General features: G+C 39.3%; 1 long non-coding RNA gene across 1 annotated transcript; it reads right to left on the bottom strand.

Annotated features, from left to right (window-relative positions):
* Positions 1-314: 314 nt before the first annotated feature.
* Positions 315-27,484, bottom strand: LOC118636485. The gene is made up of 7 exons (XR_004960657.1): positions 27,457-27,484; positions 22,107-22,263; positions 19,836-20,021; positions 13,177-13,286; positions 10,201-10,300; positions 1,265-1,382; positions 315-447 (listed from the first exon to the last, which is right to left on the bottom strand). It is a non-coding gene; the product is annotated as an uncharacterized LOC118636485 (long non-coding RNA).
* Between the last annotated feature and the right edge of the window lie 393 nt (positions 27,485-27,877).

Here is a 27,877-nt window from a genome sequence, read left to right as displayed (position 1 = left end):
AAATTGAGAAGACCCAGTCATGAATGGGGCCATTATGTGAATCCTTGACAGCAAATTGTAATCCCAGATGGGCATCTCTTTGTTCAGGGAATATTGAATAACTAGGGAGATCGTAAGGATAGGGAGGATAGGAGAGATTTAGAAGACTGAGTTTACAGTTTTGGCTACAGATATGGGGAGGAAGGGAAAGTCGCTGAGGATAGGAATTGAAGGAGTTACGGGGCTTGGAAGATCAGTGGGTACCATTTCATGAGACGAAGCAAATTTGGGTGGAATAAGATGATAGTTATTTTTATTTTTTTACTCACCTTTACAGGATGAGTTTGAGGGACAACTGAGTGGCGGTGTCTAAAAAGCAGGTGGTTCTACAGGTCAGGTATTCAGAGTAGAGGTCTAGTCTGGGCATTACCAGCACAAAGATTGTTAACTGGGGAGTAGACAAGGTGCCTAGGATAGAGTGTAAAGAGAAAAGAGGACTGAGCTATCCTGAGGACAGAACAACTTAGTTAACAGAGAGCTCACCTTGCTGCTTCTCTGTAACAGTTCTTTGAAAAAGAGAAAGCAAAAACCTTTGTAAAGAAATGCCAGGATCCCAGTAGAAAATCAACAATAAAATTAATTGATTTAATTTCCAATATGACATCTTTGTTACCACAATTGCTATACATTTTGTAAAAATTCAGGCAGTGGAACTTACTGGAGACAAATTAAACCAGAAAGGTTCTTTAAAGAAGATGCTGTACTTTGATAAAATGAAATTTGTTCCCTAAACCACTTTGAACAACTCTTCATCTCATTTATCAGGATCAAACTTTTCAGACAAAAACCTATTTTGGTCAAGTCTTTAAATACTAGATGGGAAAAGTCTCCTTAACTGATGGGGCTGAAGAGAATAATCAGACAGCAATTTCCTTGGTCCTAGTTGAAAAATTATGATGAGCTGAGTAGAAGTGCTTTCACCAACTATATACCAAACATAATTTCATGTTTAAGCTGCTGATGACAGTAGATATTTCCCATAATAGGCACTCTAACTGCATGAAATAATGAACTGAAAGTAGGTGAGAGGCTATTGATGGACTTACTAAACCTTAGCAATAGCTAAGTGATACTGATTAAGGAGCATTGAGAGAGAGAGAGATCATATGAATAAGTCTTTAGCATTTTAAATTCTTAGAATAGCCCCTCCATCACTGAATTTTACAACCCTTTGTAACTGACAATAATTCATTAAGAGGGGGATTGTGTAAATGGAAAAAGTTACCTATCTCCCAGGTAGGCTCTGGTGATGAATCACTGAGGTAAGTAAAAGTCCTCAAATCCCTTTGATAAAGAGACCCTTTATCACCAGTCTTCTCACTCCTTCCAATTCTAGAACCTGCCTGTTAGGAAGAGACAGAAATGACCTTGGAGACTGAGGCCTAGTAGAATGACTCCTTCCGTAGACTGCTCAGTGGTGGACTCAGAGGTGAAGGTGAAGGGAATTCTGGGGAGGGGGTTGCACAGAAACTAAGAACAGATATATGCCACATTGTCAGCTCCCAGTGAAGGAAATTTTGGGGAAATCTGATTTACCTGTTGTATTAGTTTTCTGAGCCCTTCAAAATAAAAAAAGTGCCCAGGCCAGTTTGGCTCAGTGGTTAGGCCTGCGGACCAGAGAGTCCTGGGTTTGGTTCTCACTAGGGGCACCTACCAAAAAATAAAAAATAAAAAAGTACCACAAACTGGATGATCTAAACAACAGAAATCTTTTGTCTTGGTTCTGAAGTTTAGACATGTGAGATTAAGGTGTGGGCAGGGTTGCTTCCTCCTGAGGGCTGTGAGGGAAGACTTGTTTCAAGACTCTTTCCTTGGCTTATGGATGGCCATCTTTTCCCTGTGTCTTCATATGGTGTTCTACTTATATGTGTATGTGTGTGTATCTATGTTCAATGTTCCCCTTTTACTGGAGTAGGGCCCACACTAAAAAATTCATTTTAACTTAATTACCTCTATGGAAACACTATCTCCAAATATGACATTCTGAGGTACTGGGAGTTTGGATTTCAACATTTTTTGGGTGAGGACACAATTCAATCCATAACATCTGTCAAACATGTAATCTGGTTCCAAAAAAAACACTATTCCCACATTGCCAGACCTCTTGCTGGTAAGGAACTTTGAGGCTTGGACTTATGGACTGAAAGGGCCACAGGGGACCCCAGAAAACAGACAGTTTGACAAGGGATGGGTCCAAATTCACACGTCAGTTCTTCAATTAAGGCAACAACTTTTTCCTAGGAAGTGTCAGAAGCCTCAGGCAGAGAACATGGGGAAGACAGCCAAACGAGTATCATTTCCCAAGGACCAAGCCACAGGGCAAGAGCCATCGCAAAATTCTGCTCTGATGGCAAGTGAGTGGCACTCCTAGCTAAATTTCTTTTTTAATCTTTTTTTCCTATAATTAATTAATTTATTTTTGCTACAGATGTCTCTACTTTTTCCTCCACTGATTTCTCCCTCCCCCTCGCTCCCGACACTATCCCCACCTTTGTTGTCCATGTACATTGTTCATGCATACATATATATAAGTTCTATGATTAATCTCCCTCCCACCCCCTCTTCTGGGGATTGTCAGTCTGTACCCCACTTCCACATCTCTGGGACTACGCCATTCCTCAGACTGTTATGTTCATTATATTCCACAAATAAGTGAGATATATGATACTTGGCTTTCTCTGTTTGGCTTCTTTCACTTAGGATAATACTTTCCAGGTCCCTCCATGTAGTCTCAAAGGATAAGAGATCTTTTTTTCTTAGAGCTGTGTAGTACTCCATTGTGTATATGTACCACTACTTTTTTATCCATTTGTCTACTGATGGACATTTGGGCTGTTTCCAGACCTTAGCTATTATAAATAGTGCTGCTACAAACATATATTCTTTGTGATTGGTGTTTCAGGCTTCTTAGGGTATATTCCTAGAAGTTGGATCACTGAGTCAAATAGAAGTTCAATTTTTAATTTTTTGAGGTAACACCATAGTGTTTTCCATAGTGGCTGCACCAGACTGCATTCTCACCAGCAGTGTACTAGAGTCCCCTTTTCCCCACACCCTCAGCAACACTTGTTTGATGATTTGTTGATGGCGGCCATTCTGACAGGTGTGAGGTGATACTTCATTGTTGTTTTAATTTGCATCTCTCTGATGATTAGTGATGTTGAGCATTTCTTCACATGTCTCTTAGCCATTTGTATGTCCTGCTTGGAGAGGTGTCTATTTAGTTCCTCTGTCCATTTTGTAATTGGGTTCTTTGTCTTCTTTTGTTGAGCTGTATGACCACTCTCTATATATATTGGAAATTAACCCATTGTCTGATATATCATTGGCAATTATGCTCTCCCATACAGTGGGTTGCCTTTCCATTTTGATGATTGTATCGTTGGCTGGGAAGAAGCGTTTGAGTTTGATGTAGTCCCATGTGTTCATTATCTCATTTGTTTCTGTTGCCTTAGGTGATGTATCAGTGAAAAATCTGCTGTGTGTGATGTCTGAAATTTTGTTGCCCACATTTTCTTCTAGGATTTTTATGGATTCATGAGTCACATTTAAGTCTTTTATCCATTTTAAATTTATTCTTGTGTAGGGTGTAAGTTGATGGTCTAGCTTCATTTTTCTGCATGTAGATGTCCAATTTTCCCAGCACCATTTATTAAAGAGGCTGTCCTTACTCCACTGTATGCTCTTGCCACCTTTGTCAAATATTAATTGAGCATTTTGCCTTGGGCCCATTTCTGGGTTCTCTGTTCTCTTCCACTGGTCTATATGCCTGTTCTTGTGCCAGTACCAGGCAGTTTTTATTACAGTGGCTTTGTAGTATAAAAGTCTGAAGTCTGCTCATGTAATCCCTCCAACTTTGTTCTTCTTTTTCAAGATTGCTGTTACTATTCAAGGTCTTTTTGGGTTCCATATGACCTTTTGAAGTATTTGTTCTAGTTCTGGGAAGTACGTTGTTGGTATTTTGATGGGGATTGCATTGAATCTATAGATTGCTTTGAGTAGTATGGACATTTTAATGATGTTAATTCTTCCAATCCATAAACAAGCTATGTGCTTCCACATTTTTATATCTTCCTCTATTTCTCTTTTCAATGACCTGTAGTTCTCTGTGAAAAGTCCTTTATTTCTTTGGTTAAATTTATTCTTAGGTATCTTAATTTCTTTGCCATGATGGTATATGGAATTGTTTTTTTAGTTTATTTTTCTGTGAGTTCATTATTAGTGTATTAGAATGTCATTGATTTCTTGATGTTAATTTTGTATCCTGCTACTTTGTCAAATTCATTTATTAAGTATAGCAAATTTTTGATGGAGTCTTTTGGGTTTTCTACGTATAGTATCATCTCATCTGCGAATAATGACAGTTTCAATTCCTCCTTTTCGATTTGGATCCCCCTTATTATTTCTTCCTGTCTGTTTGGTGTGGCTAAGACTTCCAGTACTATGTTAAATAAGAGTGGCGAAAGTGGTCATCTTGTCTTGTTCCAGTCCTTAAGGGAAATGCTTTTAGTTTTTGCCCATTGAGTATGATGTTGGCTGTAGGCCTTTCATATATGTCCTTTAATATGTGTAGATATGATCCCTCTATTCCCAGATTGCTGAGCATTTTTATCAGAAGTGGGTGCTGGATTTTGTCAAAAGATTTTTCAATGTCTATTGATAAGATCATATGATTTTTATCTTTCATTTTGTTTATGTGGTGTATCACATTTATTGATTTGCAAATATTGTACCAGCCTTGCATCCCTGGGATGAATCCCACTTGGTCATGGTGAATAGTTTTTTTGATGTATTGCAGGATCCAATTTGCTAGTATTTTGTTCAGGATTTTGGCATCTATGTTCATCAGGGATATTGGTCTGCAGTTTTCTTTCTTTGTAGTGTCTTTTCCTGGTTTTGGAATTAGAATTATGCTGGCCTCATAAAACGAGCTTGGAAGTTTTCTTTCTTCTTGAATTTTTTGAAATAGTTTGAGGAGAATGGGTATTAGTTCTTCTTTGAATGTTCGGTAGAATTCCCCCATGAAGCCGTCTGGGCCTTTGTTTGCTGGGAGAGTCTTGATTACATCTTCAATTTCTTTTGTTGCTATTGGACTGTTCAAGTTTTCTATCTCTTCCAAGTCCAGGTTTGGGAGACTTTGTGTTTCTAGAAATTTTTCCATTTCTCTTAGATTGTCAAATTTGTTGCCATATAATTGTTCATAATATTTGTTAATGAACCTTTGTATTTCTATTTTGTCAGATATTATTTCTCCTTTTTCATTTCTGATTTCGTGTATTTGGGTTCTCTCTCTTTGTTTCTTGGTGAGTTAGCTAAGGGTCCATCAATCTTGTTTACGTTTTCAAAGAACCAGCTCTTTGTTTCATTGAAACTTTGAATTGTTTTTTTGGTCTCCATGTCATTTATTTCTGCTCTGATCTTTACTTTTTTATTCCTTATACTTCCTCTGGGGTTTTCTTTTCTTTTTTTTTTTTTTTCTAGTTCTTTAGTTTTGACATTAGATAGTCTATTAGAATTTTTTTGCTTCTTGAGGTAGGCCTGTAGTGCTATGAACTTCCCTCTCAGAACTGTTTTCACTGCATTGCATAGATTTTGTGTTGTTGTGTGTTCATTTTCATGGTTTCTAGGAAGTTTTTAATTTCTTCTTTGATCTCCGTGGTAACCCATTCATTACTCAATAACATGCTATTTAGCCTCCATGTTTTCAAATGTCTTTGCATGTTCTTGTTGCAATTGATTTCTAGTTTTATGCCATTGTGATCTGAGAAGATGCTTGATATAATTTCCATCTTCTTGATCTTGTAGAGACTTAGTTCATGCCTTAACATGTGATCTATCTTTGAGAATGTTCCATGTGCACTTGAGAAGAATGTGAATTCTGCAGTTTTTGGGTGTAATTCTCTGTAGATATCTATTAAATCCATTTGATCTAGCACTTTGTTTAGAGTCTGTGATTCGTTGTTAATTTTTTGTCTAGAAGTTCTATCCAGTGATGTCAGAGGGTATTGAAGACCCCTGCTGTGATTGTATTGCTATTGATTTCTCCTTTGAAGTCCTCCACAAGTTTTTAATATATGTTGGTGCTCCTCTATTGGGTGTATATATGTTTACCAAGGTTATATCTTCCTTTTGGATAGTTCCTTTCAATTTTATGTACTGGCCTTCTTTGTCTCTAGTTATGGCCTTCATTTTGAAATCTATTTTATCAGATATGAGTATTGCTACCCCAGCTTTTTATTTGCTTTCCATTTGCTTGAAAGTTTTTTTTCCATCCTTTCACTTTCAACCTCTGTGAGTCTTTTGTTGTGAGGTGGGTCTCTTGAAAACAACACATATGTAAGTCATGCTTTCTTATCCAGTCAGCCACTCTGTGTCTTTTTATTGGGGCATTCAGTCCATTCACATTAAAATTGAGCCCTGGCCGGTTTGGCTCCGCGGTTAGAGCGTCGGCCTGCGGTCTGGAGAGACCCGGGTTCGGTTCCCGCTAAGGGCACGTACCTCGGTTGCAATTTGTCTCCGGCCCTGGTTGGTCATGTGGATGACAGCCACTCGCTGTGTCTCTTTCACGTCGATGTTTCTCTCTCTCTCTCTCTTCCTCTTTCTCCTTCCCACTCTATCTATACAAAAAATGGAAAAATGTCCTCAGGTGAGGATAAAAAAAAAAGTGATAATTGATATGTACTTATTTATTGCCATTTTTGTTTAGCGTAGTTATATTTTTCTTCCTATTTCTTCTACTAATTACAGCAGTCCTTTTAGCTTATCTTTCAGTACTGGTTTGGTGTTAATGTATTCCCTCACCTTTTTTTTTTGTCTGGAAAGCTCTTTATTTGACCTATTTTGAATGATAGCCTTGCTGGATAGAGTAATCTTGGATTCAGATTCTTGTTTTTCATGACCTTGATTACTTTATGCCACTCCCTTCTGGCCTTAGTGTTTCTGTTGAGAAGTCAGCTGAGAGCCTTATCTGGTTTCCTTTTCAGGTAACCAGTTGCTTATCTCTTGCTGCTTTTAGGGTTCTCTCTTTGTCTTTAATTTTTACCATTTTAATTACTATGTGTCTTGGTGTGGGCCTGTTTGGGTTCTTCTTACTTGGGGCTCTCTGTGCTTCTTGAACTTGAATGCCTTCTTCCTTCACCAAGTTATTAAAGTTTTCTGTCACTATTTCTTTAAGTATATTCTCTAACCCTTACCCATTTTCTTCCTCTTCGGGGACTCCTGTGATGCGAATGTTATTACGTTTTCAGTTGTCCCACAGTTCTCTTAAGTTATCTTCCTGTTTTATAATTGCTTTTTCCTTTTGATTTTCTGATTGGTTGATTTTTTGTACCCTGTTTTCTAATTCCCTGATCTGGTCCTCAGCTTCCTCTACTCTGCTGGTTAGTCCTTCCAGTGTGTTCTTAATTTCTGCTATGTCATTCTTCATTTCCACTTGGTTGGTTTTCAATGTTTCTATATCTTTACTCATGGTGCTATTGTCCTTCCTCGTGCTGTTGAGCTTCCTCAAGATCATGGCTCTGATCTCTACGTCTGTTAATTTGCTTAGCTGCATTTCATTTATCTCATCTTCGATAGAGTTCTCTTGTTCTATCATGTGGGATTTGTTTCTTTGTTTCACCATTTTTGCTATTTCAGTGGGTTTTGGAGCCTACCAAAGTTTCCCTGTGGGTGTTAGTGTTCTGCTGTTTATGGCTCTCTCTGCTGGGTTGGATGAGCCTGGGTGGGCCCACGTTAAACACCACTCTCATGTCTTACTTTCCTGGGTACATTTGAAAGCCCAGGAAGGGTTCATTTACCCTCTAGCTTTTTCCTGGTGGCTAGTAGTCTCAGTTACTCAGTGCCTTGGAATGTAGTCCTGGTGTTCTGCATACAGAGGATTTCCAGAGGTTAGGATAAATGCTGGTTGTTAATAAGCCTCACCTGGGAAAGCCTGAATCTCTTACAGGGGTGGCTGCTGCTTTTCCCCACATCTTGGGGAAGGAGCACACTGGCCACTGGCCTTTGTGGCCGCAACTCAGCAAAAACTCTGAGTGCCCTCCAAATCCTGGGTGTCCCAACAGAGTTCCAGCCCAGTCTGCCTTCCTGCTGCCTTAGCCCCCAGGTGAGTGACTGTGGCTATTTTAGTGCTTGTCCTGCGTCTTTGCGCTGTGGAGCGGGTTTGGGCTTTATTCCCCAAAGTTGCTGCTCACAGCTAAAACTGCTGCTGGCCATGGGCTTCCAGCCTGCCACCCTCTCCTGCCTCCACTGTTCCTACCAGTGTTCCTGGTTATATGTTCCTGTCCTGCTGCTTTTCTGTTTTTTTTTTTGTTTTTTTTTTTTTTTTTTTCTGCGAGGATTTGTCTTTATTTTAGTTGTAATTCCCGTTTGTTCCTGGTAGATCATCTGTGTAGCTTCTATTCACTCCACCTCCATTTTTCACACCCTCTATGCATATCTTGTGAGCACCTGGGTCACAGAGGTCTTTCTGGTGCCCTTGCTCCCTGAATGTCCCACGGGTAACTGGATGGCACAGTCCCTTTGGGGACCTGGCTCTATGCCTATGTTATGGATGGCTGGGTAACACAAGCCTCTCTGGTGCTTCAGCACCCTGCAGGTCCTGAGGGTAACTAGATGGAGCAGTCCTTGCCTGGTTGCACAGTCCTCTCTGGTGCTTCAGCACCCTGTAGGTCCCATAGGTAATTGGATGGCATAGTTCCTGCTGGGTCGCACAGGCCTCTCTGGTGCCCCAGTGCCATGCAGTTCTCGTGGGCTGGCATCTGGATCGCACCAGTCTCTCTTGGGCTCAGCCTTCTCACTGCACTTGTGAACTGCTGGACCACACAGGCCTCTGTGGAGCCCCAGATCCCACTGCTGGAGGCTGGGGTGTGCTGCTGCTCCGTGGGGCTCAACTCCTGCCTAGCTTTTGCTGTAGTTTTTGGGGATGGGTCTCTGCTGCTGGTCTGTGCTTCTGTTGCCTGGGGATGGATGTCTGCTCCCCAGCCTCTGTTGCTGGGGGTATATCTCAACTCTGATTGGGCTGCTACTATGGGGGATGGTGCTGGGCGCCCGGCTGTCTGTGGCTTCCACAACCAGCTCCACTACTATGCACAGGTCTGTGTTGACACAGAGTTCCACTGGTCCGATGGTGCCAGGTGTGCTGGTGGGCTTGGGTGCTGGGCCCTAGCTGCTCCCACTGCCTCCTCCCAGGGAAGCCTGGCTATATTTCTCAATGGTTGTTGTTCCTCTCCCACATCTTCCTCACTGCCCTTATTTATTCCTGGTGTCCATGAGGCCTTATAGTAAGTTCAACTGAAACAGGTTTTTTCCCCTATCCAAGTATACTTTAAATCCATTTCAAAACACAAAGAGATCCCTGACTGGTGTGGGTTAGTTGGTTGAGCATAGTCCCATGCACTGAGAGATTGAAGGTTGGATTCTTTATCAGGGCACATCCTTGGGTTGTGGGCTTGATCCTCAGTAGAGTGTGAGCTTGATCCTCAGTAGAGTGTGAGCAGAAGGCAGGCTATTGATGTTTCTCTCTCTCTCTCTCAAATCAATTTTGAAAAAGATTAAGAAAATAAAAGCTGGAAGACAGGAGGAAATAAAGAGAGGTGACTTAGCTATTACAAAATGCAACGGAAAATTACAGTAACTTGGATGTATACTGAGCTTTCTCTTTTTTTGTTGTTGTTTCAATCCTCATCTGAGGATATTTTTCCATTTTTGTTCAGATAGAGTGGAAAGGAGAGAGAGAAAAACATCAATATGAGAGAGACACATTGACTGGTTGCCTCCTGTACAATCTCAACCACGGCTGGGACGAACTGCAACTGAGGTACGTGCCCTTGATTGAAATCGAACCCAAGGGTCATTGGTCTGCAGGCCAACGTTCTAACTGCTGAGCCAAACTGGCCAGGGTTCTCTTTTAAGAATAAAATGAAGGATTAAATTCATTGCTCAATCTTCATGCAGTTTTCTCTCTCTGAGTTCTGCAGATCAGTTTGTTACCCACTTTTCTTCTTTTTTTCTAAAAAAATTCACGTAACACGAAATTTATCATTTTAACCATTTTTAAGTGTGCAATTCAGTACTGCTACCACCCCTGGATCATTAGTACTGCTGAGTGCTCCCAGAAGCACTATAGCTGAAAAGTTGGGCAGGGATTTTTAGAGTCCAACATACCTTGGCCCAAACCACCGCTCTTCCACATCCTGACTGTATGACCTTGGACAAGCTGCTTGACTTCTTCTCTGACTCTTAATTTCTTCATTTTTTAAATAGGCTATACCTCCCAGGGTATAAATGAGTAAAAATGAGCATCAATGCACATATCACTTAGCACAGAGTAAAAGTTCAGAGTGTCTAATCTTATTAGCGACTCTCTTGCAAGAAATAATAAAATTTAGTCTATTATCTGAGAAATCATTTGTGCCGCCTTTATATTACACAGCTCAGAGAAAAAATACTTCCTTGAATTCTAAGATACATGGAAACTTCCTCTTTCATTACTTAGCCCCTGTTGCTTCTCACTCATCCTTTCCCTACCTCCACAACCCAGCTGTACTTGCCATGTTGATCTCTCTCCCAGTCAACCCTCTAACCTCATAGTTTCTATGGGTCAGGAATTTGGAAGTGTTTATCTGGGTGGTTCTGGCTCAGAGTCTCTCTGTCAATATGTCTTTTGGGAATGCAGTTACCTTAAGGCTTAAATGAAACTGGAGGACCTGCTGCCAGGGTAATGCACTCACGTGGCTGGCAAGTTGGTGCTGGCAGTTGGCAGGAGGCTTCAGTTTTATATACTATGGACCCTCACAGCCATGCTTGGTTGTCCCCCATGACATGGTATTGGCTTCCCCCAGAATAAGTAAACCAAGAAAGAAAGGAAGAAGTGGCTGTGCTGTTTATGACGTACTCCCAGAAGTACATACATTATATATACAATGAAATATTATTGAAATATTTCAATATTTTGACCTTGAAAAAGAAGGAGATCCTGCCACTTGTGACAATATGGATGAACCTGGAGGACATTATGCTAAGTGAAATAAGCTAGTCACAGAAGCACAAATACTGCATGCTCTCATGTATATGTAGAATCTAAAACAGATGAACTTACAGAAGCAGAGACTATAATGATGGTTACGGGAAGCTGGGAAATAGGGGGAAAATGGAGAGCTGTTGGATCAAAGTGTAGTTTCAGTTATGCAAGATGAACAAGTTCTGGAATCTAATGTACAGTAATGTGGCTATAGTTAATACTAGTGTATATATTTTAAGTTTTCTAAGAGGGTAGATCTTAAGTGATCTCACCACACACACATATGCAAAAGGTAACTATATGAGGTGATGGATGTGTAGCTTGCTTGTAATGATATGCACACAATGTATACATAATCAAAACATAAAATTGTGTTCCTTAAATATATGTAATTTTTAATTGTTAATTATACCTCAATACAGTTAAAAAAGAGAAAAAATATCCAAAACGATTTAATTTAATTTATAAAAGAAATAAATACCTGTCACTTCTGGAATATCCCATTGATCTTATAGGACAGCCTTATTTATTATGAGAGAAAACCACACAAAAGTGCGACCATCAGGCAGCGAGGATAATTAAGGCTGTCTTGGAAGCTGACTACTAGAGATATTTTATGTGGCCAGTACTTTGAAATGACTTGGTATCAAGAGTGGGAGAAAATGGGAACTCTCACTACTGGTTGGTATTTAGTCTTAAAACATCTGACCCAGAAATTTTCATTCTAGAAATCTGTCCTAAGGAAATAATTATAGATACACACACAAAAATTAAGTGTAAGGATGTTCATCATAGTTAATAATCATAAATATTTTACAACTTAAATTCCCATAATAATCGGTTAAGTAAATTAAGGTAACCATATAATAGAATATTATGTAGAAGAATATTTAATGACATGAAAAAGTATTCATTGCGTATGGTTAGATTTTTTTAAAAGAAAGCAATTAATCAATTGCTCACTTTTTTAAAAGATTTTTATTTATTTATTTTATTATTTATTTTTTTGTTAACCCTCACCTGAGGATATTTTTCCATTGATTTTTTGATAGAGTCGAAGGTAGGGAGGGAGAGAGAGACTTTGATGTGAAAGAGACACACTGATTGGTTGCCTCCTGAAGGACCCTGACAGGGGTAGGGGATCGAACCTGTAACCCAGGTATGTGCCCTTGACTGGGAATTAAACCTGAAATCTTTCTGTCTGTGGGCTGATGCTCTAACAGCTAAGCCAAACTGGATAGGGCGTGAGAACATTTTTAAAGCATTTTTTTTTTTATCCTCACCCGAGGACATTTTTTTTTTTAACCATATATTTTGTTCAGATAGAGTGAGAGGGGGAGAGAGAGAGAGAAACATTGACATGAAAGGGACACATCGAGTGGTTGCCACCCTCATGACCCAACCAGGGCCGGGGACAAACTGCAACCGAGGTACCTGCCCTTAGCGGGAACCGAACCCAGGTCTCTCTGGACCACAGGCTGACACTCTAACCACTGAGCCAAACGGGCCAGGGCAAGAACATTTTTAAAGCATTTGTATATACACATAGATAGATGATAGACAAAGGATATACTTCAAATGCAAGCAGTGGTTATCGCAATCCTCTGATAAGAAAAAATGAGATATTTTAATTTTTACAAAAATCTCAGCCCAAGCATCACCGCCTCCCAGAAGCTTCGCCTAATCCTGAATTTTGCTGCTCTCATCCTTTAGCCTGAGTTACCTGCTTTCTTCTCATGCATCCAAAGCATCCTGCCCATACCTCCTGTGGTGCACTTTCTAAGTAGCATTGGCCTGCTTGTCTATGCCTCTGTCCTTTCCCTGTCACTAAACTCATATTGTGCCATATTGTGTCCACCTGCATATCCCTGTTGCAATGTACAGGGCCTGGTAAACCACAGACACTCAGTATGGCTTGTTGAATGGAAGTGAGTGGCATTGACTCACCTTTAGACAAGCCAGCTGGTATGGGCTGGATTCCACTACTTCTCTTAAAGCTGTCCTGGGAGCAGCAAGGACATTGAAAATGGTGTGGGATGAGTAGGCTATGCTTCTAGCCCAGACCCTGACAACTTCCTTTGGAATGGCTCCAGAATTGAGTAGAGGCTATTGCACAGTACCTGTTTAGTGGTTCTCGTGCTGTTTGGTTTCACACACAAATTTAACTCTATTTTTGTAGGCTTTAGCTCTGTCCCAGGTTTCATCAAGTAAATGATGGCAGACCAAGCACCTGAATAGAAGTAAAGTTCAACTCAATTCAATTAATAATGTCTTATAAATGTACTGAAAATATCACATGATCCAGTATCTAAGTTGGCTCCTTTACCACCACCCACACAAACAGATTAGATAATGCTATATGGGCAGGCTCTGATATATGACTTCCCAATTCAGCCAAAGCTTCTACATTCCAAACAGTTATGAGCAATTTAATAGCGATAACAACCATTTGGGATAAGAATATATGGCAAATTTGAGTTGTAAATGTCATTTATTTACTGAAAAAAATGGGACATTTAAATCAGGTCTTGAATTATGTTTATATTACTAAAAGGAAAAAAAATATTATTAATGGGGAAGGATGTTTTAAACTTCCAAGCTTCCTTTCTAGAATAAATATCATGAAAGTAACCAAGGACAAAAGGACTACAACTTATTCATGCCTAAGACTAATTCTGACTGGATCCACAGTAACATCAGAGCAAGGAAGTTTCTTAACATTTGAAATGTGGGGCTGGCTAATAGAAAATACCCTTAAGTGGCCAGGAAAATTTTCCTCAGGCAAAGAGGCCAAGAAAAAAGGTGAGTGTGAGGAGATGTCCACAGATCAGCTCAAGAACCCTACCTGGGTTGCGTGGGCCTGGCTTGGAGGACTCAGCTCTGTTATAGCTCTGGTTTGCCTGGGTGACCTCAGGCCTATTCCGGGCCATTTCTGAGACTCTGAGCCCTCTATCACTAGAGTAACTTGGAATGGACCAGTCTCTTTTCCAAGCTCCTCAAGGCCATGAGCTTTCTGGAAAGGTGCTCAAGGGCTGCAGGTGAGTATAATGGGTGTGAAAGAACATCCTTCACCCCCCATACATGTGTGAGTGCACACACACACACACACACACACACACACACACACTTCAGCCAGGGTGGCTGTGCTCATACCACTTTCTCATAATAACCCTACACAATATATTTTAGTAAGAAAAGATGTTCTGTTTAAAAATTTTAAAAACCCCACAACATTAAGAAATGTCTGGACTATTCAGAGCCATGATCTTGAGGAAGCTGAACAGCATGAGTAAGGACATAGAGACAGGGAAAATAAGCCAATTGGAAATTAAAAACCAACAAGAAGAGATAAAAAATGACATATCCGAAATGAAAAACACATTGGAAGGTTTAAAAAGCAGAGTAGGGGAAGCTGAGGACCGGATCAGTGAATTAGAAGACAGGGTAGAAAAAATCAACCAATCAGAAAAACAAAAGGAAAAAACTATTAAAAAACAGGAAAACAGCTTAAGAGAACTATGGGACAACTGGAAACGTAATAATATTCGCATCATAGGAGTCCCCGAAGAAGAAGAAAAGGAGCAAGGGATAGAGAATATATTCAAAAAAATAGTGAGAGAAAACTTCCCTAATTTGGTGAAGGAAGAAGGCATTCAAGTTCAAGAAGCACAGAGAGTCCCAAGTAAGAAGAACCCAAACAGGCCCACACCAAGACACATAGTAATTAAAATGCCACAAATTAAAGACAAAGAGAGAATCCTAAAAGCAGCAAGAGATAAGCAACAGGTTACCTACAAAGGGAACCCCATAAGGCTCTCAGCTGACTTCTCACAAGAAACACTACAGGCCAGAAGAGAATGGCATGAAGTAATCAAAGTCATGAAAAACAAGAATCTGAATCCAAGACTACTCTACCCAGCAAGGCTATCATTCAAAATAGAAGATCAAATAAAGAGCTTCCCAGACAAAAATAGGCTAAGGGAATACATTAGCACCAAACCAGCACTGCAAGAAATGTTAAAAGGACGGCTGTAATTAGCAGTAGAAATGGGAAGAAAAATAGAACCACACTAAACAAAAATGGCAATAAATAAGTACATATCAATAATCACCTTAAACGTAAATGGATTGAATGCTCCCATAAAGAGACACAGAGTAGCTGAATGGATAAGAAAGCATGACTCATCTATATGTTGTTTACAAGAGACCCACCTCTCAACAAAAGACTCACATAGGTTGAAAGTGAAGGGATGGAAAAAAATTTTCCAAGCAAATGGAAAGCAAAAAAAAGCTGGGGTAGCAATTCTCATATCTGATAAAATAGATTTCAAAATGAAGACCATAACTAGAGACAAAGACGGCCACTACATAATATTGAAAGGATCTATTCAACAGGAAGATATAACCTTGATAAACATATATGCACCCAATATAGGAGCACCAAAATATATTAAAAATCTTCTGGAGGACTTCCAAGGAGAAATCGACAACAATACAATCATAGCAGGGGACTTCAACACCCCGTTGACAGCACTGGATAGATCCTCTAGGCAAAAAATTAGCAAGGAAACAGAGACTCTAAATGAAGCACTAGACCAAATGGATTTAATAGATATCTACAGAGAATTACACCCCAAAACTGCAGAATACACATTCTCCTCAAGTGCACATGGGACATTCTCAAAGATAGACCACATGATAGGACACAAACTAAATCTCTACAAGTTCAAGAAGATTGAAATCATATCAAGCATCTTCTCAGATCACAACGGCATGAAACTAGAAATCAATTGCAACAAGAACATGCAAAGACATTTCAACACATGGAGGCTAAATAGCATGTTATTAAACAATGAATGGGTCACCGAGGAGATCAAGGAAGAAATTAAAATCTTCCTGGAAACCAATGAAAACGAACACACGACAACACAAAATCTATGGGATGCAGTGAAAGCAGTTCTGAGAGGGAAGTTCATAGCACTACAGGCCTACCTCAAAAAACAAGAAAAATTTCTAATTGACTGTCTAACCTCACAACTTAAAGAACTAGAGAGTAAACAAAAAGAAAACCCCAGAGCAAGTAGAAGGAAGGAAATAGTAAAGATCAGAGCAGAAATAAATGACATAGAGACCAAAAAAACAATTCAAAGGATCAATGAAACAAAGAGCTGGTTTTTCGAAAAGATAAACAAGATTGATGGACCCTTAGCTAGACTCACCAAGAAACAAAGAGAGAGAACCCAAATACACAAAATCAGAAATGAAAGAGGAGAAGTAACAACCAACACCACGGAAATACAAAAGATCGTTAACAACTACTATGAACAACTATATGGCAACAAATTCGACAATCTAAGCGAAATGGACAAATTTCTAGAAACACACAGTCTCCCAAAACTATTCCCGGAAGAGATAGAAAACTTGAACAGACCAATAACAACTAAGGAAATTGAAGAAGTAATCAAGACTCTCCCAGCAAACAAAAGCCCAGGCCCAGATGGTTTCACGGGGGAGCTTTACCGAACATTCAAAAAAGAACTAACACCCATTCTCCTCAAACTCTTTCAAAAAATTCAAGAAGAAGGAAGACTTCCAAACACGTTCTATGAGGCCAGCATAATTCTAATTCCAAAAGCAGAAAAAGACACTACAAAGAAAGAAAACTACAGGCCAATATCCCTGATGAACATAGACGCCAAAATCCTGAACAAAATATTAGCAAATCGGATCCAGAAATACATCAAAAAAATTATTCACCATGACCACGTGGGATTCATTCCAGGGATGCAAGACTGGTACAATATTCGCAAATAAATAAACGTGATACACCACATAAACAAAATGAAGAATAAAAACCACATGATCATATCAATAGATGCTGAAAAAGCATTCGACAAAATCCAGCATCCATTTCTGATAAAAACGCTCAGCAATGTAGGAATAGAGGGATCATATCTCGACATAATAAAGGCCATATATGAAAGACCTACAGCCAACATCATACTCAATGGACAGAAACTAAAAACATTTCCATTAAGAACAGGAACAAGACAGGGATGTCCACTTTCACCACTCTCATTTAACATTGTACTGGAAGTCTTGGCCACAGCAATCAGACATGAAAAAAAAATAAAAGGGATCCAAATTGGAAAGGAGGAAGTGAAACTGTCATTATTTGCAGACAACATGATATTGTACATAGAAAACCCTAAAGACTCCATCAAAAATCTATTAGACTTAATAAATGAATTTGGCAAAGTAGCAGGATACAAAATTAACGTCAAGAAATCGACGGCATTCTTGTACATCAATGATGAACTCACACAAAGAGAAACTGAAAAAACAATCCCATTTACCATCGCGCCAAAAAAATTACGATACCTAGGAATAAACTTAACCAAAGAAGTAAAGGACCTATTTGCAGAAAACTACAGGTCATTGAAAAAAGAAATAGAGGAAGATATAAAAAAGTGGAAGCACATACCCTGTTCATGGATTGGAAGAATTAACATCATTAAAATGTCCATACTACCCAAAGCAATCTATAGATTCAATGCAATCCCCATCAAAATACCAATGACATATTTCATAGAACTAGAACAAATACTTCAAAAGTTCATATGGAACCAAAAAAGACCCCGAATAGCCACAGCAATCTTGAAAAAGAAGAACAAAATCGGTGGGATCACAATACCAGATATCAGGTTATACTACAAAGTGACTGTAACCAAAACAGCCTGGTACTGGCACAAGAACAGGCATATAGACCAGTGGAACAGAACTGAAAACCCAGAAATGGACCCAAGGCAATACGCTCTAATATTTGACAAAGGTGGCAAAAGCATACACTGGAGTAAAGACAGCCTCTTTAATAAATGGTGTTGGGAAAATTGGACAGCTACATGCAAAAAAATGAAACTAGACCATCAACTTACACCATACACAAAAATAAACTCAAAATGGATAAAAGACTTAAATGTGACCCGTGAATACATAAAAATTCTAGAAGAAAATGTAGGCAACAAAATTTCGGACATCATACGGAGCAGAATTTTCACTGATATATCACCTAAGGCAACAGAAATAAAGGAGAAAATGAACACATGGGACTACATCAAACTAAAAAGCTTCTACACAGCAAAAGAAACAATCATCAAAATGGAAAGGCAACCCACTGTATGGGAGAACATCATTGCCAATGATGTATCAGATAAGGGGTTAATTTCCAATATATATGGAGTGCTCATACAACTCCACAAAAGGAAGACAAAGAACCCAATTAAAAAATGGGCAGAGGAGCTGAATAGACACCTCTCCAAACAGGACATACAAATGGCCAAGAGACATATGAAGAAATGCTCAACATCACTAATCATCAGAGAGATGCAAATTAAAACAACAATGAGGTATCACCTCACATCTCAGAATGGCCGCCATCAACAAATCATCAAACAACAAGTGTTGGCGAGGGTGTGGAGAAAAGAGGACTCTAGTACACTGCTGGTGGGAATGCAGACTGGTGCAGCCGCTATGGAAAACAATATGGTGCTACCTCAAAAAATTAAAAATTGAACTCCCATTTGACCCAGTGATCCCACTGCTGGGAATATACCCTAAGAAGCCTGAAACACCAATCAGGAAGAATATATGTACCCCCATGTTCATAGCAGCAGTATTTACAATAGCTAAGATCTGGAAACAGCCCAAGTGTTCACCAGTAGACGAATGGATAAAAAAGCTGTGGTACATATACACAATGGAGTACTATGCAGCGGTAAGAAAGAAAGATCTCTTATCCTTTGAGACGACATGGAGGGACCTGGAAAGTATTATCCTAAGTGAAAGAAGCCAAGCAGAAAAAGACAAATACCACATGATCTCACTTATATACGGAATATAATGAACATAACAGTCTGAGGAATACAGTAGACCCAGACACATGGAAGTAGGGCACAGACTGACATCCCTCAGAAGAGGGGATGGGGGGTGGGGGGGTGGGAAGAGATAAACCACAGAACTTATATGCATGTATGCATGACCAATGGACATGGACAACTAAGCCGGGGACAGGGTGGAGGGTGGCGTGGGGTGGGGGGTGCCAATGGGGTAAAAAGGTAAAATATCTGTAACAAAAAAAATAAATAAAAATTCATAAAATAAATAAATAAATAAAATAAAAAATAAATTAAAAAAGAAATGTCTGGACTCACTGAGCTCTAAGATTCTTTGGTCTCTTCTGCAGTTTCATTGGTTCCATTACTCAGATAAAAAGTCAGTGAAAATATGGTCAACTAATAAGAATTTGGGTAGCAACTGTTTTTTTTCATTTGATTTTTGGTCTTGTTTGTTTATTTGTTTCTATGCTTCTTTTTGCAATTACCATTTGTCTCCAAGGTTCCCTCGTACAGAACCCAAACAAACTGCCCAGGTAAATGACAGCCTGACATTTTCATATTTCTGATTTACTTAAAGTTAGTTACATTTTCCCCATTGGGAAGATCCATACTTTATTGATAAGAACTTCATATTAATTTTAAAAGTGGATTCAGTGATGTCATAATTTCTCATTTTTTTCATTCCTGAAGCAAATAGCCATTTCCTTGTAGAGAAGGGGGATACACTCCACCAGATAATTACTGTTTTTTTATTATTGAGACAGAAAGACCAATGATAACTTCATTTTTTAGCACATTCCTCTAATTTATAATAAGGAGATTAATAAAATGTTAAAGAATAATGAAAGGGGAGTTATTATATTATAAATCATTCTTTTACTTACTGTTTTGAAGTACTTGGTAAGAAAGAATGTTGGGCTTGGAAAGATGAGATCTCTCTGGAACTTTTGTAGCTCATTCCTAATATTTGGTGCCAGTTATGCATCTTGACTTGGCCTGGCGTGGCAGTGAAGTTCACTTATCAAGTTCACTAGGTAAAGACCTATGTCAGGCCCACTGGGAATCAGTAGCTATGTAGAAGAAAGTATGGGCAAAGAAAAGAGAGGGGCTCCTCTTAGCCAGAAGACATGGATGGGAGGAAAGTTCAGAAAACTGTATTGGGAAGAAATGTTTTCTGCGGAAACAGAAAGTTTGTGGTTTCTTTTAGAGTTCGCTTGAGCAGTGACCAATGGAAATCTTAAGAGAAAGGGTTCTGTTCACCATCTGTGTTTGGCTTGTCTATGTCTGTCTGTTCCCAGGTCTGCAGTTAATAAACATTAGCAATCATCTCAAGAGGCAATTGTGCTGTGGATGGAAAGGTAATGAAATGGGTATAGGCTCCAAGGTGCCTCTATTAGAGGCTCATATTTTTAAATTGTAGTTTTCCATAAAATGTAGACTTTGAGTGAAATCTACGACTTCACAAAGTGGAACATGCTGGCAATGGGAGTAGATTTTCATTTTGTTTGGGTACTTTTCAGAATCAATTTTAAAATAAGCACCATTAATCAGCAAATAAGAGTAATAATCTAAATAAGGTCATCTTGAATTCACCCCTGCAGTGTGCAAAACAATTTACAATTGTAATCTGGCTGGCCTTTGTACAAATCTGCGTGCAACCAGTAGGCATTGTCTCCACTTACCTATGGGGACATTAAGGCACAGAGTGAGTACTGGAATTAGACAAAAGTGTCTCTAAACTTGTGATATACTTTCCTTAATGCTATTGCTTTTTCATGATACATGCTTCTTGAAAATAGAAAAAATAAAAGTGAACCTAATTGTCTCCATCTCGCTTCAATCCCTGGGCACTATCCACCCTTGTATTTCTGACAAGCAAGAAAGAGAAACACAACTCTAAGTAGGAGTTTGTTGATGCCTATTGTTTTTGAAACAAATTGAGCTACCTGTGCCCACCCTTATACATCACCTATCAACCCTCTCTGTGGGTCCTTCTTTCCTTTATATTAATGACATTGCTAGCAAAATCACTGGAGCAAAGAACAAAGTATTTCTCAAAAAAAGCAAAAAAAAAAAAAAAAAAAAAAAACAAGAAAAGAAAAGAAATGGACTGCATTTCAGCTGTTAGTATTAAAACTCAATGCTTGTGTTGTGGGAGGAGTTGGGGTTGGTGACACAGAAGGAGAGTGGCAATGTATTTCAGTAGATCTGCTTTGCTGGCTTTCTGGAAAAACAAACAAACCCAAAAACCAAAAGCCTGCTTGACAGTCTCCTGGCCCCCACTGCCACCAGAAACAGGTGAAATGCTCACTTGTCCTATAACTCAGAGACACAGGCTTGTAGCTAAGCCACAATGTTCACATAGAATGCATACTCCAAGTTCACCTTAGTTCAAAGCCAGTCTTCAAAAGTCCACATTAAGGTACCTTGAATCCCTCTCATTTCTCTTTCTTCCACCATACCCTGTCATGTACAAACCCATTTATTCACTCATTCCTCCTCTTCCTAATCCCTGCAGGTGGGTATTGAGCAAACATTCATTATGTGTCTGTTGAATGCTAGGTGCTATGTTTCCAACTGCTAAAAAGTTTCTCAATATAAAATGAAAAGTGAGTGTCAAAACAAGCTCTTAATTCCAGACATTGTTTCTATACCAGAGGCTCTATTCTCCTGGCACACATTACTGCCCGAACTTACCTTGCCTTGATCTCCTATGGTTTAGATTGGCAGGGCTCCTTCCTATTCTTTCACTATGCCAGGACCATGCACTGTGAAATATAAAGTTATTTACCCCACCCCCTACTCCCCACAAACACCATCACGGAGCAGCCTTCTCTGTCAGATGATCACATCCATGCACAAAAAAAGTTTACTAACACCCAAGCCAGAGGTACAAATGCTGGGCATCTTGGTGGATCAGATAATGCTTCTTTTTATTGGGCCCAAACCTACCTTCCCTGCACCATTTACAAAACCCAGGGAGATGCCAGTTATCAATGCAGCTGTCAATAAGAACATTTGGTACTAAAAGAACATGGTCACTTGCTCCCGTGTAACTCCACATCCAGGAAAATTTGTCAAAGACGTAAGCAAGGGATAGCTTTCTTTGTGTGTTTGTCTTTATTGATATTTCTTTTTCTTTCTTTATAACTCACCTTACTTGCTAGGAGAAGAACACACATAAGACTTAGTCATACCTCATGAGTCATCATTTCGGTGGGAAATCAGCCTTGCTTCACAAAGCAATTTAATAAATTTTGTTATGTGGAAATAAGCTTTTAGAGATGATTCAAAACAATTAAGTGCGATTGTCTAAAAATAAGCAAACAACATAAATTACTGTCTGGTTTTCTTGAATGAAAATATTAAAATAAAAGAAGGACGTTTTAAAATATAAAATAATGTAAAGTTTGCATGTAATATTAAAGAGGTAAAAAAACAAAGTGGAGTCTTAGCTGGGGGTATGCCAAAAGTAAACAAAAGCAAACATGGTGCCCATAAAAGACAAGGCTTAGTTTTAACAGCCCCTTTTTCACCTAGAAGACACATCTTCCATTCCAGCCCTTAGACTTCCCCTCTCTGAATCCCAGTTTTCGCATCTGTAAAATAAGAACGAATTCTATCATACTAATTTCCGAAGATGGTCAAATGAAAAAGTGGGTATGAAAGCACTTTGTAAACTGCAAATGCTGGACCCATACATGACATTGTCCCATTTGTTCATGAATCACTCTATTTCTTCAGAGTAGAAAAATAATATTCTGAATTATAACTCTTTTAAGTAAAAACATTGCCTCTACCTTATTTTCTCAACTCTCTATTACTTGGAAATAGGCAAAACTGTGAGAACCTTGAGACGTGCCCCTTATCTCTACACCAAAACTGAGTCTGTCCATCTCCTGGGATGACAATCCAGTTGTCCAAACCAGGAATCCTGAAGTCCTGCTTAATTCAATTATTTCCTCCAATATCCAGTCCATTATCTCATACTTCAAAATATACCCACAATCCAACCAGCTCCATTCTGTGACATGCCCTTGGTCCAAGTCACCATCATTTCATCATGTCTTTCCTGGATGATGCCACTAGCCACTGGCCTCAAAACTGATCTCTCCATATCCACTCTTGCCCCTTTCAATCCCATATTTTCATTTTTAAGTTTATACTTGGGGCAGGTAATATTGCCTATCCATCTGCTGCTCTATCCCTTCTTTCCTCCTAACTGAAACCTTTCCGTGGACTCAGGAAATCTGGCTACTCCTTCCTTCAGCCCCAGAATGACCATGTGATTCAGTTCTGACCAGTGGGATTTAAGGTGGAATCTGCCAGAAAGTTTCAGGGAAAGAAATCCTCCATGTTAGAAAGTGAAAGACACATGAGGCAAGTCCCCACCCACCCTACTACAATATTTGGACATTGTCATGTGCTTGCAGCTATGGTATCCATAGCTGTGGCAGAGATATGGCTACCTTGAATGTAGCTGGAGAACCACCTAGAGCTCCAACATTATCACACTACTGAATTAACCAATCCTGGCACCACTTAACTTTGGATGCTTTTGTTAAATGGCAGGTGTAAGCAAATATTTTTTAAAGAGCCAGACAGTAAATAGTTTACGCTTTGTGATCCTTCTCTGTCTTAAATCAGCTCTACCCTTGCAGGGCAAGTGTAGGGCCATAGCCAATACTTAAATGAATGGGCAGGACTATGTGCCAATAAAACTTTATTGATGGACACTGAAGTTGGAATTTTATATAATTGTTAAATACCCAAAATATTCTTCTTTTGATTTTTTTCAACCATTTAAAAACATGAAAAAACATTCTCATATAAATACAGGCAAAGGGCCATTGTTTGTCAACACTTGATAGGATAGAAAACAAAAGTACTGTTTCACTTCTTTCTTATTTTCTTACTTGCAGTCAAAAATACTCTAATTGGTATAGTGGCCTCTGTTTTCTACTTAAATTTTTATCTTGAAATATTTAAAACACACTAAAAAGTGCAGAAAATAATATAATAGGCACCTATGTCTCCACTGCCCAGATTTACCCAATGATAATATTTTACTATACTTGCTTCAGATAAATTTTTAAATAAATAAAGCCTTATCAAATAGCTGAATGCCAAATTCTGCTCCCTTCCCCTTCCCCTACAGAAGTACCAGATACCCTGGGGCAGTATGTGTTCTTCTACACACCCTGGTACTTCTAGGCACTTGTGTATCCAAAAAAATATATACCTCATTGTTTTTATGTGTTTTAATACTTCACATAAATGGTATTACACTGCATATAGTCTATTTTCAACTTCCTTCCCTCCCTCAATATTATCCATGTCGATACATGTAGAGTTGCTTCGTTTACTTTTGCTAGTGTGTGAATAAATCACAAATTATCCAGCTGCTCACCAACTAGGGAGCAAGTTGTTTGTTTTTCTATGGTTTCTCTTGAGTCCAAGGAGACTTGCATGAGGGTCTTCACTGAAGCACAGGTTGTATTGGCAAAATTATGGAAACTATCAAAGTATCTGAACACTTCATAAGGGAGTTTTCTAATAGTCCAGGTTTCATCAGGTCCCTCTCCTGTCCAGAACTTTTCACTGGCTCCCTGTTGCCAAATCTCCTGAGCCTTAGTCCTGTGCTTCTGTCTCTACTCTCTGCCCTTGAAGCTCTGCAGCTTTGTTCCAGACATATTGAACTCACTTCCACCACTGGGCCTTGGCACAGCTTTTTCTTTGCTCAAGTATAGCACTCACAAGGCCCTCTGTGTCTTGAGCCTGCTACCTCCCCGGGCCCAGCTCCTCTTACACTTTCCCACTCTGATATCATACTTCCTGCTCTGTCCTGTGCCTGATGTGTCCTTCTCCTAGCTCCAGCCTCACCTCCACTGCCTACTGCCAACCCCTTTGCTTTCCCCACACAGCTAGGTATCACCTCACCTATAAAGCCTCGGGTGAAGTTTTTCAGCCCTAGGGGAACTGACGCCTGTGTGCCTCCAGTACAGCACTTACATATTTCTATTGGAGTACTCCTCACAAGGGAGTACCCCTATGTACTTGCCTTTTCTCCTGTCTAGTCTAGGAGCTGCTTGCATTCAGGCATCATATCCTTCATGCCTCTCTGGCTCCCCCCAACCCCAGACGTGGCACATGGAAGGTACTCACTAAATATGTGATGAATTAATGCCTGGATGAATAAATAAAGTCTGACCACTACTGTATTAGCTTCCAGAAAATGAACTCAAGAATTATGCAGAGTAGGATGTGACTGACAGAATCTAATCTAACTGACTCTTGCATGTGGATCTTTGAAACTTGCAAACACTGCTATTTATAGCCTGAGAAGCTTCACCTTAGCTTGATGATTCAACCAGTTATTGAATTGCCTGGAGTTTTCTTAAAATTTATTTAAATCTATTCTAAAACATGAACAGTTGACTCAATTATCTACTTTTAGTTCAGGCAGGCTTCTTGTGAAGTCATGCAAACTTTTAAAGAGAGAAAATGCCCTGGTCAGTTTTGCTCAGCTGTTAGAGCGTTGGCCTGAGGTCCAGAGAGACCTGGGTTCGGTTCCCGCTAAGGGCACGTACCTCGGTTGCAGTTTGTCCCCAGCCCTGGTTGGGTTGTGCGGGTGGTAGCCAATTGGTGTGTCCCTTTCACATCGATGTTTCTCTCTCTCTTCCTCTCTTTCCCTTCCACTTTATCTGAACAACAACAACAACAAAAAGAAAAAATGTCCTCGGGTGAGGATAAAAAAAAAAAGAAAAAAAAAATAAGGAGAGAAAAAATTGCAACTATTAGGCAATGAATGTTTAAAAAGAATGACCAGACATTGACTTGTAACCTAACTCAGGGATAAAAGGTGATAATCGGTCCCTTATTCATCAGAATGATTACACATTAATGATTTTATTTCCTTTACTTTGAGGAAAACACTTTCTTAGTACTTTATGCCAAAGCATATATGGTGCTTCATGGAGTTATGACACTAACTTTCTTGTGTCTCCTGTGGAAATCAGTTTTGTTGACTTACAAACACAACGTGAATCTAAAAGCACCTTGTTTACTGGAGACAAAGAAGGACCATAGCCCTGGCCAATTTGGCTCAGCGGTTAGAGCGTCGGCCTGCGGTCCGGAGAGACCTGGGTTCGGTTCCCGCTAAGGGCACGTACCTTGGTTGCAGTTTGTCCCCGGCCCTGGTTGGTCGTGCGGGTGGCAGCCACTCGATGTGTCCCGTCACGTCGATGTTTCTCTCTCTCTATCCCTCCCACTCTATCTGTACAAAAAATGGAAAAATATCCTCGGATGAGGATAAAAAAAGAAAAAAAAAAAAAAAAAGGAGAAGGACCATAGAAGTGAATTTTTAAAATACCTTAATTTACCCCTTGGAAATCCCAGAACTTAAACACTGGGACCATTTCAAAAACCAATGTTTTAAATATACTGTATATGTCTTCCTTTATTTTATGTTTCAATTAGAGTTCACATTTAATATTGTTTTGTATTAATTTCTGGTGTACAGCATAATGGTTAGATAATCATATACTTTACAAAGTATTCCCCTGATATTTCCAGTACCCACCTGGCACCATACATAGTTATTACAATATTATTGACTATATTCCTTATGCTGTGCTTTACATTTCTGTGACTATTTTGTAACTATCAATTTGTACTTCTTTAAAAAAATTTTCTTTATTGATTTTTAGAGAGAGAGGGAGAGAGAGATAGAATCATCAATGAGAGAGAGCATCGATTGGCCACCTCCTGCATACCCCTCACTGGGGATTTGGCCCACAATCTAGGCATGTGCCCTGACCGGGAATCAAACCAGTGACCTCCTGGTACATGAGTCGATGCTCAACCACTGAGCCATACCAGCTGGGCCCAATTTGTACTTTTTAAATCTTCCATCTTTTTACCCAGTCTCCAGCCCTCTTCCCTCTGGCAACCATTAGTCTGTTCTCTGTATCTATGAGTCTGTTTCAAGTTTGTCTGTTTGTTTGTTTTAAATATACTATATATTTCTTAAGCAGATGACACAGAATATCATTTAATACTTTCTTGAACATTCAACATTATCCCCAGGAACTCTGTAATACCTGTGGATACCAAGGGGGTCAGCCTCGGAGGTGGAGATAGACGTGTCACTCAGCTTTTCCATGATTTGTTATGTGAGCTTCATTGAGCTACTTCCCCTTTCTGGGCCTCAGGTGTGCAATGAAGATTGACACTAGATGATCATGAGATGTCTGCTGCCCAGCAGTGTGAGGTATATATCAAGTTTTCAAATACACGCAATCTTATGTTAGTATTTTATAAAAGTAATGTGAGCAGTTACATGCAGTACCTTCTAGAATTTGGTAGGCTAGACAAGTGTGGATTAAACACAAATGAAAATTATTATTCTTATTAAATATTGTCATGACTTATATTTTAATCAGACCAGGATATGTTGAAATAATAAGCAAACTGTTTCTAATTATTGGGTCATATTTTTAATACCTGAACTCCTAGATTTTTCTTCCTCCTGATATGCCCATTTGGTAACTGTAAAACAATAATTTCAGATACTCCTATCACTCTGAGTATCCACTTCTACAAGTGTACACACATAATATCCATCCATTGGGAGATTTGTCCATAAATTATGTATGAAAACAATTCCAGAGTGCAAAGCAAGCCCCCTAAAAGCCCCTTCCAATGACGGCAATGACGAATAACAACTGATTCAGTGGAAAATTTCTTTGTGCATTCAAAGCCTGAAGTACTGCCAGAGGTGAAAGAATAAAAAAAATAATATGGTCAGGCTAGAATGAATCCACAGGACTTATTATAGAAGAGGCCCTTTAGCTGGGCAAAGGAAGGGCTTGTTCACCAGGTGAAGTTAATAAAAGACCCTTTGACCAAGATGTCCATAACAAAA

Source organism: Molossus molossus, unplaced genomic scaffold (genome assembly GCF_014108415.1).
Source record: "Molossus molossus isolate mMolMol1 unplaced genomic scaffold, mMolMol1.p scaffold_m16_p_2, whole genome shotgun sequence".
NCBI classification, from domain to species: Eukaryota; Metazoa; Chordata; class Mammalia; order Chiroptera; family Molossidae; genus Molossus; species Molossus molossus.
This window is presented reverse-complemented; position numbering and strand designations above follow the sequence as displayed.